This window comes from Pteronotus mesoamericanus, unplaced genomic scaffold, assembly GCF_021234165.1.
Source record: "Pteronotus mesoamericanus isolate MK-2021 breed Mesoamerican mustached bat unplaced genomic scaffold, CSHL_Meso_final contig_20, whole genome shotgun sequence".
Taxonomy (NCBI): Eukaryota; Metazoa; Chordata; class Mammalia; order Chiroptera; family Mormoopidae; genus Pteronotus; species Pteronotus mesoamericanus.
In genome coordinates, this window is record NW_026555085.1 from 29,477,468 (window position 1) to 29,495,721 (window position 18,254).

Here is an 18,254-nt window from a genome sequence, read left to right on the forward strand (position 1 = left end):
AATACCTTTAGATATGAATACTTTCACTGTCCTTGGTCACAACTAATATAACTTCAGACTTAACTGCAATGGGGAAAGTAGAATTTTGTAGCAGGTTGGTGTAGGTGATCTAGAGATTGAACTGCTTCCTCAACTGAAGAGCCTTCAACTAACCCTTCTTATTTTAGCCACCAGCCGTTTATCCCTAATTTCAAAGGCACTTGATAGCAGATCTGATCCTGTTTAGGGTCCTTCAGTGCAAATCAGGTATTTTCTCATCTTTAGCCTACTGTTGGTTTAGGTTTTAGCTGTCTCAGGGCTACTTCTAATTACCTTTTGTTTATCTGCTTTCCAACTGACAAAATTTTGTTGCTGATGTATTTACTATAATCTCTATTCCTGTAGATTTATAGTCCTCTTTATAAATATGTAAGCATATAAATAAACTAAAAAACAGGATATTCTTTGCTTTTATTTAAAAGGATCATGATAGAATGAAAAAAGATCTAACAGCCAAAACACAACATATAAAATTATGCCTTAATTTATCCAGCAATGTGAAAGAAGAAATAAAATAAATTGGGAACTGTAAAATATTTGGTTTGAATTAAGGATTGGACTAAAGAATCTGGAAATTTATTTAATCTGGATTTTCATGAGCACAAAATACTTGCTTATCATATTGAAAAGAAAATCATACAATTATGGAGCATCTAGTTAAGCCAGAGTCTTACCTGTATGGTCTGTAAGTTTGAAATGCAGGGAATTCAAACAAACAAAAGCATGTGTCTATCAAAAGAGTCCAACTACACTAAAATCTTGTTTTCTAATATCCTGTTTTCTAACATTTGGATGGGGGTTATTGAAGAAATGGCCTTGCCATAACTTCTCAACATGAAACTAAATGAAATTACTGATGTCTATCAAGATAGCTACGACTTGTTTAATCTTATTTAAGGAACTGAAAAAGCTGATAACTTTGAAATGGTTGCTGACTTTTTGGTCAAAGAAAAGCTGAACTGGAAGAAAATCCTTGGTATTCTACTCACATATGAGCCTGTTTTGATTCTTCACAACTGATGGATTTCTATGGATTTTGTAAAGAGAAAAATACCACACATTGTGATGTTTTATTTGTTTTTGCATAGTGTGCATTGGTGTCCAACACTATTATGTGATTCTGAAATTTATATTTTTACTCCCATGAAATTGTATCTCTATGAGGTAAACCTTGAATCATCATTTTTTTTTCAAGTGGACTTGTAAAAATTAAGGAGAAAAATACGAAGTTTTCAAACTACCTTGGTATTCATGTGTCTGTCAAATCATTTAATTGACCATGTCATAAAAGAAATTATTCCAACGCAGTGGGAACTTCATTCTTCTAAAAATGAGAAATGACCATTTTCAGAACAGTTTAAAATAAAGAGGAAGTCAATATTGTGGTTTATTTGGTGGAGTTCAATGGATGACACGAGAGAATTAAAGCCTTGAAAATTCAAGGCTCTGCAAGTCACTATTTATAAATACTACTTTGGGGAAGCTAGTTCTCTGTATGAAAGTTACTTTAGAAAAACAACAATGCAAATTATCCCATTTAATTTATCTGAAGTTAGAAATCTTGAGACCCTGAAGAAAATTGCTGAAGGTTACTTTTGCTCAGATAACCTTAAAATTAAAACATAGATCTGTAATCCTTTCCTTGGTGATACAGACAGCAAATCAATGATGCAGAACTTGCCAAAAATGACCTCATTGACTTAAGGACAAATGGAATGATGCTTCATGAATTTCACTCAACAAAAGAATTTCTTTTTCTCAGAGAATTTCTTTGTTCCTAGACCCACTAATCCTCATTTGTCACAGTGAGCTGTGAATGTTTTGATTCTTTTCCTATATGCTCTTTTGATTAAGGGTTTCAGCACTTATTGACATATAATAAGAAGTGAAAAATTGGCATCAAATATGGCATTTTGCTGTACAAAAAAACCATTACATAATTTAAATATCTTTTCCAGGATGATCAAACCCAACATTTTAATTGAAATATGTAAAAAGTAATACATTTAATTTGTTTTAATGTTCAAAATTGCCCTCTTCCTTGAAGTCGAAGGTAATTAATGGCCTGCCTCAATATTCCCAAGCTCTTCCCTGAATGTTTTCTCTAACACCTAGCCTTAAATAAAAATTAGTTGAATCTCTCCCAAGTGGAATTTGGTAATTTCATCAAATTTATATGAAATATCACTTTACTCTTCACCTTCCTAACTAGTGTATTTTTGAAACCACTGTCTTTGCCTTAGTTTAAAAATAATCAATAAAGCCTTTGATTGTTAAGCTTTATACAACTTGTTTACCTCTCCTGTAGAATCCTACTTATTTTCTTCATATGACAACATGCTAATAATCTCCCCTTATTCTCTAATAACTTTGACAACTGCTTCACAGCCTAGATTTTGAATAACTTGTAACTGTGAATGATTCATCCAAAATCCTGCTGTCTTGCTTTCTTGACTGCCTCTTTGCAATATATTATCTTCCATTTTTCCAACCCTCTTCTTTGGCCATCGCGTGGGCTTTATGATTAAACCAAACTTTTCTGCCTTTGAATCACAGTTTCATATATCCTAACCATTTCTGACCATTTCTATCCCTTCAACTTATTATCTAGTACTTGAAATATATACAATTTTGTTAAATTGAATTAAATTAAGTTTTAAAAAATCCAGTTAACAAGCATACTCATTATAAACTATAATACAAAATAATTTAGCTCAATAAAATAATTTTCAATACAAAATCAAAATAACTTACATTTTTTCATAAATGAGTTCAACATAATTTTCAAAGAATTCTGTGATCCAGAACATTTAAAGAATTGCAGTCATGATAATGTACATGTGTGTATATCTGTAAATTTATGTGCCTATGTAAATACATGAATGTGTGCATGTACACACACACACATGCCATTATTAATGAATTTGAGGGTATTTTTCTCCATTGAAAGCAAGAGGGATATTACCTATTTAATTCATGTGTCCTTTTCTCCAAATTTTTAATGTCCAAAGTAGCAGGAGAGATGCTTTATATTTCCTTATATCTAACATATCTATATTCATAACAAATTCTGTGCATGACGTCCTAAAAAAAATAATTTTAAAGTAATGAATGTCATTGGAGGTTCTACTTAGGTTTTGGAATAGGAGATGGTATTATCAGAATAATAAGTGGATTTAGTTAATATACATATACTAACCAAAAGAATCCTGACTGGAAATGACAGTTAATAACAACAAAGAAAGAAAGAAACTAAGAATACTGACTAAAGAGAGAGAAAATAAAGAGCAGAAAAATGAGAAAATATGCAACAGCACAGTTAAAATGGAATAGAAAATCTACAAAACTTCATGAAATTATATTTGCATACTAGGAAAAGTTAAGCAAACCAAAATTCATGTAAATCAGGCTCACTAAACCTCCTGGCAACAGTTACATTGGGATAGGTACATTTTTCGTGTGCATTATAGGATGCTTAGTGGTATTTCTGGTCTCTACCACTAGGTGTCAGTAACAATCTCCTCCTACAGTTGTGATAAACAAGTCTAGACTTTTCAAAATATCCCCCTGAAGGCAAAATCACCCTGGCTGAGATCCAGTGATTTAAACAGGCGCAGTAAAGGACCTCACACTCTCCAGGAGAGTCTCATTCATTCTGTTCTCGTGAACAAGAGAGAAGTTCCAGTCTCCTTAGTTTTAACATTCCATTGGGCGTCAGTGACACCTATAAGGCATAATCCAGGGGACATAGGAGAATCATTGGCAATTAAGAAAATAACAAGCAAAAACAGTACAAACAAGAAAAAAGTAAAGATTTTTATGGAGGAGGGTGAAGGTACAGCTAATGGAAAAAAAAAACAAAATTAACTATATACCAGTGGTATAGTATATCACCCAAATTCTAGAGGCGTATTTTCTTTGTTTCTTTTTTAAGTATTTAGTAAATACAATATCAGTTGATTTTTTTCAAGAAAAAATTCTACCATTTTTACAGTTTTGAAATGTAAAGATTTATGGACGACATTACACAGCAAGCACTACAATTTGCATTACAATATATGATTGAGAAACATTGTATAACTTCGCTCCTGCTGTTTTGTATTGATTGTACATTATATTTTTCATTACCCCATCTTTGAAAACTTTATTCCAAATGCTTTATAGATTTGGCAATTTTAATAATTGCCCAAAATTGTGATTCTATAAGTGACTAAAAATATATACTGCAGGAAAACAATACTAGTCAGTGATTTAGCTAAAATTTGAAGACTCAACATGGCTTTAATGATTCATATTAATTAGGAGCACTCTCTGAGCTGTACAATTCAGGTGGGTTTTTGGTTTAAATCTGTGTTGATTTATAAAGTTATACAATATGCATTCCATGAAATTTGGTAAATTTGCTTTTATTCTTCAACTTTAGTCATGACAATTGCAGTATAGCTAGAATCCTGTGCATGAATGGAACTATGGAAAATTTAGACTGAGTATATAATAGAACAGACTAGAGCAGTAGCTATTTAGCTTTCATCCTATGCTTAAAACTAACATAATTCCATTATGCATTGTTCTTCCCTGTAAAGAGGCCCCAAAACATATACTTGAGCACCATGTTTTCCATGTTGAGCATAGACTTAAATGTTTGCCTAAATTAGCAGATATTTCATATTCTGTTTTATTCACAATTCATTGTCTTATATTTATAAACAGTCAAACTCTGATGTCAAAACACATGTATTAATCTTCACTTTATAAGGAAATATAATTTCCATAAGGTGATACAACTGCTTGGTGGACTAACAGTTTCAGTCTAAATATTACATCTTTAGTGATTTACATTCTCTGATAATTTGTTTCAGCTGTTTAAAGCTGTTAGTAGCTCAATTGTGTACCCTTGTCCTTTGAAAGTTGCATAATGGCATATTTAATTTCTGTTTACCAAGGAAAGTCTAATTTCTGACTGATGAATAATAAATACAGCATGTACACTCAGTAAAATAACCTAGGAGTAATAGTAAAAGAATAAAGTTGTTATTTTAAAATAATTTTTAAATTAATAAAAAAATTCATTAAGTAACTAGTAGTAGAATTTCTAAAGTATCTCATACTAATATTCCAGAATTCTTTTTCCATATAAGTAGACTTAAAACTAAAATAGTAAGAACTATACTTACATTAGAAAATATTTTTATTCAAAATGATATTTCATTGTCCAGATAATTGAGATATTTGTGAAGCTATAATTTTATCTAAATATCATAACAACATGTGGATAACAAAATATTAGCCAACAAGTGGATACATTTGCTCAATTTTTTTCAGATTGGTTCTTTACATGATATCAATTGGGATAAAATATGTAATTATAAGAACTTTACCACATGAAAAAGATTTCAAATTTTGTTCTCTCCTGAACTTTGTCGTGCCCAGTGTTAGCCATTATTCTTTTAATATTTGTTTTGTCCTCAAATGAGTTAATTGAGAAGATAGGAAAATTGAAAATTTCTCTTCTGAAACTTTTGTAGGATTGGATGCTTTGATTGAGCAGTGTTGCATCTGTGTGATGATACAAATGGTAGAGAAATGTAGATCAATCAGGCTCTTTCATGGAATTGATATTATACGGTTACAGCATTACTGAAACTCTGGGTGCTATTACTGTAAAGCTAAAATTATCTATAAAACTACAAATTTTGTGGGTGACTACAGGACCACAGTTTATAGCATTACTGGTATAGCCCTCTCTGATAGTGCTTAGAAAAGCAAGCCAGGGACAGCCATCTGAGATTTTACAGTACTTTGACTGAGCCTTACAATTCATACATGCATTCTGAAACTACATTAGAATATGTGTTTTTTAATTGTTATGTTCTTTTTTAAAATGTTAATTGTTAGATGTGTCATATTTGCATTTTCCTTCTGCTGTTTGATCACATTAAGAGGTCACAGTCCTTTTTTAATAATCTCACAGTGTCAATTGATGTGTCTACAGTGTCAAAAGCAAGATTATATGAAGGACTTCTCAGAATAAGCAGAAAAAACTAAGTTAGTAAGCACAAACATTTTATAATAATGAGTAGCATTTATTCATATCAAACTGTTATTAATGTAAAACAGGACCAAGTTACCATTCATTCATTCAATGCATATGCGTTGCTCATGCTAAATTTTTATAGATGTCTGGTTGTGATAATTGAGCTATAGTTACACAAGTCATAAACAATTGGAGAAGATTGAATGAAGGATTATGGGAACTGCCTAAGCTACTTTTACAGTTGTTCCATAAATCTAATAACAGATCAAAATTTTTTTAAAAAGCATCTATGAGATTAAAATTCTTATACCAATATAATAGTAATTTCTTTAGACAACTCTCTTGAATATTTTTAATAAATATTACAGAATAGCTTTGTTTTATACATGCACATACGCATATATATCAGTTTGCTCAAGCTACCATACAAAATACTTCAGACTAAGTGCTTTAAGCAACAGGCATTTATTTTCTCACATTTAGGAGGCGTTGGAGGCTAGGACTTCAAGATCAAGCTGCCAACAAATTTGGTTTTTATTAAGGGCTCTTTTTTCTGGCCTACTGACAGCCACTCCTCACTGTGTCCTCACATGGACGTGCCTCTGCGTGGAGCAGTGAGAGAGCTCAAGTTCTCTGTCTCTTCTTCTTGTAAGGACATCAGTCACATAGGGTTAGAGTCTCACCTTTATGACCTTATTAACAAGAGTTACCTCTGAAAAGGCCCTATCTCCAAATGTAGTCACATCAGCATTTACGGCTTCAATACATGAATTTTGAGAGAACACAATTCAGTTCACAATAACACACGTACATGATAGACACATTCAGTATAATTGAATTAGCTCACCAAACTGGTGAATAATTCAATCTCAGACAATTTTGGAATTGCTTCTTCTGGTTGAGAAAGAGCTTTGGATCCTTTACTGTGCAAGTCCCTTAAGCAGTATTAATCATGTATCCATTCTCAATATGCTGAATTGTCCATCAGCCACCTGGCCTCATTAGTTCAAGATCAATTAATTTTTGGTCACATCTGGGACATAGTAATTTAAGAGAGGCAAGGTGTTTTGGTTTTGGTTTTGTTTTTCCTGTATTTCTTTCTGGAGCTCAGGCTTTAGGTAAGCACTGGTATAAATGAAAGTTTTTCCAGTGTTTGCTCAGAAACAAAAAGCTGCATGAAAAAGAGGTTATAGAAAAAGGTCGAAGTCAGCAACCTTCTTCGACCATCTTTACAAAGGATAGCTGAATAAGAAAATAGAAAGGTCCTGAATCCCTAATGACCCTACTGGAGCCCTACTCTATCCTGAATTTTTCCTATTGTTAATGTATAGAAAGAATGAAAATGTCATTTTTTTATCATTTTTTTGTTGTTAGATATAGAAGAACATATCCCTACAGAGTAAAAAGGGCAAAAATACAGTCAAAATTAGTTCGAAGCTCTGGTAAGACACTCTTCTTAAAAGCGTCTCTATTTGTACATTAATAAGTTCTCTATAATTTAGCACTAATACATAAAAACAAATACATAAACAAACAAACAAGGTTTACTTGACCAACTAAAACTTCTAACAATATTTCATGGTACAGGGTGGGGCAAAGGTAAGTTTACTGTTGTGAGTACAGAAACAGAGTTGATTTTTGTATTATTATTTATTGTGTTATTTTCCATATGAACAACTGTAAAGTTACTTTTGCACCACCCTACATATTATTCAAAATCAGATTAAGAAACGAAAAGGACAAATTTCCTGTTATGTATTATCCCATGTTAAGAGAGCTACAAGGAAAAAATATACATATTTAAATCTCCAATTAATAATTTTAAGAGCTTGGTTGCCTAACTTTATATTTTATACAAGTTAAAAGATTTCTAAATTTGTGGAAACATAGTGTTGATAAAGTTGCACCTAATCTTTACCGAATTCACTTTGATTTAGCCCACCAAACTGAAATATCTAAATTTAGATTAGTGACTTCTCGATTGTCCTTGACTGTTTTATCCACAATGAAAAAAGAATCTTTAGTAACTAAGGGGCCATTCTCTTCATTTTCAATATCCCATACATGTATCTCCAAAATTGTACTTCAAAAATCAATGTATATGTCCACTTTGAAACAGAAAAGGCAAGATGAGAAAATTTCACATTCTAGTTGTTGAGTTTTTCTCCCATACAATGCCATAAAATACTCAGATATGTAGTAAGAATCCTATATGGCTTTATTTTCTCACTATTTTACGTTTATGTGCAGATAATGGTGTGTTAAAATGTTCAAGTACATTTGTATATTTTGTATATTTCTCTGAATTTCTAACTCTTTCTGCTTAATATACTTTAATGCTCTGTTATTTGGTTCATAAAATTTTATGACTATGATATTTTCATTGTAGATAGTATCTTGTATCAATATAATATGACATTCTTTGTCCCATTGAATGCATTTTGCCTTAATTATACCTCGCCTTAAATTTGTATTGTGACATTTAATTTTGCTTGTTTTCCTTTTTACATCTTTGCCCATTCTCATACCTTCAAGCTTTTTTTGTCCATTTGTTTTAGAAATATTTTTAGGATGCAGCAAATGGTTTGCATTCCTTTATTATTGTTATTAATCATTTTGACATTAATTTTCTTTGCATTTTAATTGGGGATAAATCACTAATGTGTATTGTTATAACTGATGTGGTTCATATTATTTGTTTTGTTTTACATTATTTTTGTTTTGTCTGCTGTGTAGATATTTAAGTTTCTTGTGATTGTTTTAGTTTTTACTTATAACTAGTAATTCATATACTAAATAGTATATGGAAAGTGAATATTCTCTTGTACTTTCATAAGCTTTCTTCTTCTTCTTATTTTCCCAGTATATTTCCCATACATTTATTTAGTTAACCTTCCCATGCCCTCACATAGCTCAGGAGAGTTATATATCCACATTTTCAACCTGATTTTACAATCTCTACCATTTTACTAGAGAAAAGAGGTCATATGCACTCTTTTTAACTACTCATGTATTTTAATCAGTTTCTACCATTATAATTTGTGCTTTTTATTTACCTAGTTTTTTCTATTCTTCATTGCTTCATTTGTTCTACTTTATTACCTTACTTGGATCATGGGGTTTTTTTGTTTTGTTTTTGTTTGTTTCCTTTTCATCTTATTAATTCAGAAATTATTCTCTTTTAATTTTTTTTGTGAATACTCTTAAATTTTTGTTGAAAAGACTAACTTAAAAATTTTAATAAGGAAAAATTTATCTATCCTGTACTTTAACAAAAAAGTAATAGAAAGCTTGAAATCTGGTCACTTTATATGAGTTTATACAAATTGTGACCTAATTTTTAAATCTTATTTGTAAAATTCAAATTAGTTACAAATTTAAACAATCACTATTTTTGTAGATTAACCTTGTAGCTTACCACTTGTATCTGGCAATATTTCTTTGAAAATTACTTTCTTTTCAAAATTACTTTTTCAAACACTGTGTTTTTATTTGTCTAATTAGAGATTTAAAATTGTTGTTATGGTTAAACAATAGGCTGAATAAAAAGTATGGCTTGATAATAGTTATTTTCAAGTATTTTGAAGATATTATATTCTTCAAAATATAATATCATTATATTTGAAGGACTGTATTCTCCTTATGATTGAGAAAATTTTAATTTGTATTGTAATTTAAATTGTTTTTAGTAAACTATTTCCTCATGGCTGCTTCATTCTTATACTAAAATATCCTTTTTTTATTTTTGGAAAAACTCAACATTGTTACTCATTGATTAAAACTAATATCACTGATCAATTTTTAGGTGTTCTATTTAAGTTTGGATGATTGTGGACCATTGTAATATCAGAAAACCCATTCTCATACATCTCTTCTGTTAGTAAATGTTTTAAATATTTCAAACTATGCCTCAAATTAGCATTTTGTAGTTGGATTGTAATTAAACATTCCTATAGTAGGTACATTTTTTTCTCTTTAAAGATTTAGTAAAGAAACATTCTGATCAAATTATTTAATTTACTCTATAATTCCCAGTAATCCTCCAAGTTATATAAGAATTTTTCTGGCCCTGACTTGTGAGGCTCAGTTGATTAAGCATCATCCCACAAAGTGAAAAGTTGCCAGTTCGATTCTGATCAACGCATATGCCTGGGTTGCCGCTTTGGTCCTGGTTGGGGTCATACAAGAGGCAACTGATCAATGTTTCTCTCCCTCTCTTTATATTTTCCCTCCCCACTCTCTAAAAATAAATAAATAAAATCTTTAAAAAATAATTTTTCTGAATGTTTTTAGTTGAAAATTTAGATAATATAAATGATTAGTTCACTTTCAATTAATGGGTACATCAGCAAGGAATATAAACATTGCTGATTAATTTACACATATATAAAATATAGTTTAATACCTTAAATTACACACATAAATGAGAAATAATAAATCTTATCATTTAACAACATTATAAATAAATTACTTGGTATTAATTTCAAGATATGTTAATGAAATAGACTTGGTAATAAAAAGAAGTCTATTGTTTATCATTTTGTAACAATGAGGTAGATTGATTATAGATTACATACCCAACCCCTAAAAATGATCATTTGTCATTTTTCAATCATGGAAAAATGATGGGCAAATCATTAGCATTCTTGGAACTATGTTTGTTACAACATTAAAGAAACTCATAGGAGGTGATTTTGAAATTCTTCAAAGAAGGGAAAAAGTTTGGATATGAACAAAAGCCAAGGGTCAATATATAATGAGGTAGGTGTATTTCATAGAGAACCAAAACCAAAAATAGGCCAATTTAGCGTGTATCTGTTAAACATAGAATGACAGCTAGTTATGCCTCTATATCGTATCTATGCATGAGTCCCTATATTTGTAAAAATAGTATGGCATTAATCACACAACTACAGAAAAATTATGTTTTATGGTGCTCCAACAAGATTTAAAAAATGCTCTATAATGGCAGAGCAAGCCTTTGACTTAATACAAAATGATGTACTAAAATAATTTTTATAAGTATTACTAAGTCCCATTTTCCAAGGCTTATATGCTATCAAGATCCTTTAAGATGACCACAAGAATGGAAGCATATCCGTAAATGGCGAACTTGATAGTGGGCCAAATTCAGCTAGCTGCCCTTTAGACTCCCATACTTAGAAGTTTAATGCATGAATTGTTGCATTTCACAAGAACTCATTCTCTGCTCGTTGCATTTATTTTAAAAGTTAAAGAAAAGGCAAAATGTCATGAGTACATTATTTTATCTTGACTAACAGAAAAATACTGTAATAAATAATTTTAAATAGGTTAAATGATTAACCATGCTTCCTTCCTCCCTGCTCCCCCACCCTGTGTATATTTGAAGAAAGCAATGCCTTTCATTGTATGTTTATGTATGTCTCCTGAGCAAGTTTGTCAGAAAAATATTGGCATAGATTTACTGAATAATAAAAGTCTCCTAATAGATAGAATTTCAGGTTGAAAAGGGGCAGGATTTACACACACTAAATCTAATATACATAAAACAAGGAAGTTAGTGTCACAAAAATGTTTATATATTTTTTTCCAGGCTGGAATAGAATGTTTAAATCCTTTACTTTTGAAACAATCTTTTTAACATTGGCAAATATCAAATTGTCTAATATCAAAGAGAAAACTTCTTAATATTTTTTAAAAGATATCCTGATGGTAGGAGAGAGGAACTTTACTTACTTTTAAACTTTCTCCCTTTGTTTTCTTTGAGCCATAAAATTTTTTACAAATTAATAATCATATAGCTCTTTCCTTTCAATTAGCCAGATATACTTTTGACATCTTACCCCTTTTTTTCCAGACAACTCCCATTGCCAAAATATGAAATGCAGCAAAAATACCAAATGAGACATGTATTTTTTTGAGTAGCCTTCAGTCAGTAACCATGTCTTCTTTCTCCTTGCACTTGGTCTCTAAGGAAGCAAGAAGTGCTGGTGAATTTTTTTTCTGAAACACAGGAGAGTGTACTGAGTACTGTTGATAGAAAAAAAAGTGTAACACTGCGCATTATAAGGAAACTAAAAATGTGATAAGGAAACTAAAATGTTGAGTAAAAGTACATCAGTGGTTTGACATTTATTATATATAGTTATGTAAGAATCCCTGTGCTCAGAACATAAGGAAAGTCATTTTGAAAAATCTAGGTAAAAGGATGCTAGACATAAGTAGTTAAGAATGTTCGTTATTTAAAATGCTAGTTATTCCAGTATTTTTATTATAAGGCATATAGAATTAAAATGATAGAAGAATAAGCTGATTCAAATTTTCAGCATTTCAACATATAATTTTTATTTCAGGAAGCAAGAAGCATTTAAAGAACATTTAAGCTGTTCTTAAATTCATTCTACATCAGTTAATTCAAGATGGTGTTATATGATGCCGTTCAAGCTGTTGTCAAATGACAGGTTTACATATTTTGAGTTGTCTGCCAACATTCATATTATGGTTTCCTCCTTCAGCACTGACTATGTATACTCTTTCAAGTATATTCACCACCTCAGCAAAATTTCAGCTGGTGATAAATTTTTCCTAACATCTGTATTTGTGGATAAAGGTGCTCTCTTTTTCATAATCTGGGCTATGGTTTCAAAGAGAAATGTCTCTAGTACATTAGTCATTCAGAGTGCCTCTTGATAAATCAGAAGACACCTTGTCATAAATATCCCTGAGTTCCTCTATGGCATCTGACCACTCATAATTCTCAAAGCAGATGAAACATTATGTTTCATTTTAAATTCAATGGGAAACCTAAGTGTATTGAAATCAGGGGAAAAAGGGCAGAGGTAGAGGAACAACTGTGTTGGAGTTTTCTAATTTATGAGGGAAGGGTGGAAATTACTGCTAAGGTTCACAATTTTAAAATAATATTTTAAAATATCATTGGATATTTTAAAATGCCTTATCATTGGATGTAGGTAGGGCACCAGATCATTGCTCTGAAAATTGATTTAAAAAGGAAGAAAGTACTAATTATTCATCCTGAATTTCTGTATGTAATATCTTTTAGGGTCCAAAAGCGCTGATGAGGAAAAGTTTTGCTTTATAAAATAATTGTGTTTAAGATACATAGAAAAATAATATTCAAATATTACCATTCTTTATCTTTTAAATAAGTAATGAATCAGGAAACAATCAATACTATGTCCAAAAATTATGACATGGGAAATTGATGCAATTTTATAATGGATGAATTCAACCAATATGATCAGAAAACCAGTTGGAAGTAGACATTATGTGCCTTTAGAGATGATTGGGGAAGTAGAAAATAATACCTAATTGAATCTGAGCCTCTGGATCTGTTGACCAGTTTATAAAGAATGCATAAGTCAGAGAAACAATGAAAAAGTACAGGGATGCAATCAACTCAAATCAAAATGTATAAAATTCCAGAAGATAAATGACTGGGTTTCTTATTTGTTATCTAAACAAACAGAAAGGGAAGGGGTTAATGACTATATGTTAAAGAGACATACAAAACATATACACCAATGCTGTGTGTGGATATTATTGAAATATTCTTACCAAATAATTCTAAATATACATTTTTAAGATAATCAGGAAATTAGGAAACAATAACATACTTAGGAAATATTGCTAATTTCGCTGCTTTAATTACATAGTGCTTATTAAAAAAATAAAATTTTTTAGTTAGGGTTGCATCTACTTTAAAACAATATATCCAAAATTGGCAAAAGACAATGAGGGAAAGAAAAGAAAGAGACAGAGAGTAGGAAAATATGTGAGATGGATGAGACAAAGTTATCAAAATAATAACTGAGGCTTGCTAACGTGTACCTGAGAAATCAGTATGTTATGTTCTCTATTCTGTGCATGTTTAAAACTTTTCATTTAAAAATATACTACTAAAAATATGTAGTATACTATCAGTTTTTAAATATTTCAGAAATAAAATTAATTTCAAAGTTTATAATTTTTCATATTATGCATAATAGGGGAGCACTTTCAATATAATATTTGTACCATACTTTATATAGCCACATTCTTATAAATAATAGTTTTGACCTCTACATAAACTTTTTATATAAACTTGATAGATATAATAACAATCTCTAATTTATCTATTTTTCAATAGCCCCTCACTTCAGTTTGGTAAAGTTAGGTTTAGGATTAAGATTAGGGACACTCTAAACCAACTCCAGATTCAGAATTTACCATAGAATTGTGCTTCTGAATTTACGTGAAATCCAAGTTCCAAATTTATATGGAATCAAGCTTCAAATTTACATGGAATGTGTTCAAGCAGTAACTGAGATTTTTATCCACTGATTTGATTTTGGGTGGTGTGTATCAGGAGTGATGGCCATGCATATTTTTCTAGAAGACAGTAATTGTTCCACCTTCATACCATATCTACATGTAAAAAGATGTAAACACTAAATAAATCTTACCATTTCAGTAACTTCTTTAGAAGACTTAAACAGAGCATTTATATATAACTGATTGAGGATAATTTAAAGTACTGTCTCCAGAACTGCAAAGTAAAGATAACTGGCAAAGTTGAAATGCATGTGATTGCATGTGATGATACCACAATAACAATTTTATCCCACTTTTGGTAGCTTGTATTACGATGCATGAAAACAAGAATGGCTCTGCTGGATTTTTCCAACAAATTCTGTGAGTCCTATGAGTTCTGTATATGTCTCCTATGTGAACTCTCTTTCCATATACCTCGCTCTAACCTCCCCACCCTTACTGACCCAGCCCTCTAGAGTCTGTCTTCCATGGGATGATTAACCTGCACAGAACACCTGGAGAGAGTGGGGGCCCTTTCTCAGTCCTTGTTTGACTGTGGGCGTGCTTCCAAACAGTGCAGTTGAGAAAATGTATCACTACCAAACCAGTGAGGCTAAGGGCACCTAATTTATACAAATGTCAAATTCCACTTACTCGTGTCTTCATTCACAGTCTATGACACAAACTACTCCAAAATCCCTCTCAGTTTTTAAACATAATTGCATTCCAGTATTTTCTGTTCCTGTTTATATTAGCAAATTACTGCCTCAACTTTTTAACCTCACCTGTCTTCCAAAGCCTTTCTCTGAGTGTTTGAGCCAGTACAGACTAGGCAATGCTATGGTAAATTATAAGCTACAAATCTCAATGGCTTAATGTAGTAAAGGTCCATCTATTCCCTGATCAATCCACATGCCAGTTACACACTGGCAAGAGAGTGCTCATTGTAGTGACTGAGGGACACAGGCTAATGGAGTAGCCATCAACTCCAATACTTCCTGTTACCATCACAAGAAAAAAGAGGTCTTGAAGGGAGTCACATTGGCCATTAAATGGTTTGTCTGGAGGTGACACAGTACATGGTCGTGAGTACATGAAATAGAGTTTATTCCTGATTTTTTATTTATTAATATTTATATTATTTTCCATGTGAACAACTGCAAGCCTAGTTTTGCCCCACCTTGTATATCATTGGTAGAACTAGTCAGGAAGTTCAATGCAACCAAGCACTGAGAAGGAGAGAATTTGATTGTTTGGTAACAATTGCTAACAGGCACCACACCCAAATCTCCACAACACACAAAGCATGTAGACATATACCCATGTATGAATAGGCTCTGTCCTTGTGCTCCATATTGTAAATGTCAACATTTACATTACTATTGTAGCCTCTGAATATCATCTTGTTAACTAAGAATATCTTATAGAATCTCACTGTGAACAAAAAGTAAATAAAATGTTATTTTATTTCAAATTTATATGACTGCATTAATTTTATTAGCATTAGCTAACATCCTATGAAATAAAACTATTTCATGAGAAAGTAAGTAACCTTCATGATATTGATTGTTAAGGGTTTTTATTCACTTAAAGATTATTTAATGATTAGGAAGCAATATATTTAAAAAATATTATATACCCTGGTGTGAATGTTGAACTCAAACTGTGCAGGGTATTACATTTTTATCGTATGTGTCATTTCAGATCCTATGTAACAAGGGCTTTGATTAGTGTGGGTGATTATATAATTACAACTTGAGTTAATTACTATTTGTCATTCACTCTGAACCGAAAGGTTATATCTCCATTGGCAGCTTGGGTAGTCTTAAATCAGCATTAATGTCTCTCTTGTTCTGGCTACTTTAAATTTAAGGCTCTTGTACGTGAGATGATACAGCTGACTTTCCTACGATTGTTTCAATGTGGATAACCCCATCATGATAAAAATCTCTTTTAAGTCTAAGAATCTTTAATAGGCCCAGTATCACAGAGCTTTATTGTCTTTAATAAAACTTAGTTGGACTATCTGGAAACCCCAAAAAAGAGAAAGAAAATGACAGACACTTTCAATTTAAAACACAGAAACTAAGACCATGGCATATTTCTAAGCAAAGCAAGACCTACTTTGCAATATTACAAATAATCTTTTGGGCCTGGATCTGTCTCTCATGAGTAAATTAATGTGCATGGCAGTGGGAGAGATTGAGAAAGGTCAGAAGAAGAGCTGTTTATCTCAGATTTTACTGCCAGATATCTCTGTTACTTTGTTCAAATCTTTCCCCCTAGTTGCTTATCTATAGCAGTGGCAAAAGAAGCTTTTCCTACTCAGAGATACTGCGAGCAGCACATCCTTCAAGGAAGACCACATTGCTCTGATTACTGGGCTTGCAGTGGGCAAACAACTCTCACTTGGCCTTCAGGGATTGCCTCAGTGCAAAGACTTGCTCCTCTTAGAGTCACCTTCCTGGAGACTGTTCATATCCGCAGACACAGAGAGGATTAAGGCCTCATGTTTTCAATTGCATTTCAAGTGGAACGTTTCTGATGGGATATTTTAATGCTGGAGCTTTTCATAGCATTAGCTGAGGCTGTCACTGGGGCCTGCGCAGCAGCGTGACCGCTCTCTGGGCCCAATCTCCTTCCCCTATGCCCCAAACCAATGGTGATGCCTGAATTACTTGCGGGTAAGCATCTTATACCCCAATCTTTTCACAGAGACTTCTCAGTGAACCTAAACTGTAATAGTCATGAAGATCACACAAGATAACCTGATTTAGAGTTTGAATAGGTAGAAACATTTTGATAAATAACTTTTTAATATGGACTTTTGTCTTTTTGGAGTGTACATGAAGAAGTCATTTTTCAGTTTCTTTTTATAAGTTTAATAGTGTAATATTTTGGAGAAAATTTTATTTAATTTTCCATGGTCCAGAAAAAACTTTTTTCTGTTGTAAAAGAACATAACCCTGCCCTAGCTGGAGTGGCTCAGTGGATCGAGTGCTGACCGGTTCGATTCCCAGTCAGGGCACATGCCTGGGTTGCAGGCCAGGTCCCCAGGAGGGGGTGCGCAAGAGGCAACCACTCACTGATGTTTCTCTTCTTTTTCTCCCTCCGTTTCCTTCTCTAAAAATAAATAAAATAAAATCATTCAAAAAAAAGAATATAACCCTACTTATCAATAAGGAGGGAGATTTTGTTTCATTATTAAATTGGATGGACAGACTCATGACAATTAGTATTACTCTTATTAGTGTGTTTAACAGTATATACATACACCATGTACTGCATACATAACACTGCACATATTCTTTTAAAAGAGGGATGGGGACTGGGTGGAGACAAGCTAAGGGGGTAAAAATAGAAACATCTGTATTAGAATCAACAATAAAAGTAAAAGGAAGAAGGTATTTCCTCTCATAATTAAAAGGAATGTAATTATAAGAAAATGTAATATAATCATTATTTTATAATTGAAAAAAATAATGAAAAAATGTACCCAAGAACTGAGCTCTAGTGAAATATAACCTGATGATCGCCTCTTAAGATAACGGCATTAATAAACACTGAGTTAAATTGCGAGGTATAAACAGTTAACTACAACTAGAAACAATACAACTTTACTACCTCAAAAATGAAATCAGAGGTTTTGCCTATGTACAATTTTATATTATCGCTTGCTTCTACCCTCTGTGTGTGAAGACTTCTGGGAACCATATTTCTGAAACTGCAGAAGGTTCCAGGTTTATCAACCTTAAGTCACCTCTCCCTAAGACTACCTCTTCATGCTTACAGGTAGGAGAGAGTTTTTTTCCTAGGAGGTTCAGCTTTTTTTGCTGACACAGAATTCCCCTATACTCAGTGATGTCTTAGGCAAGCTGTCACTCAA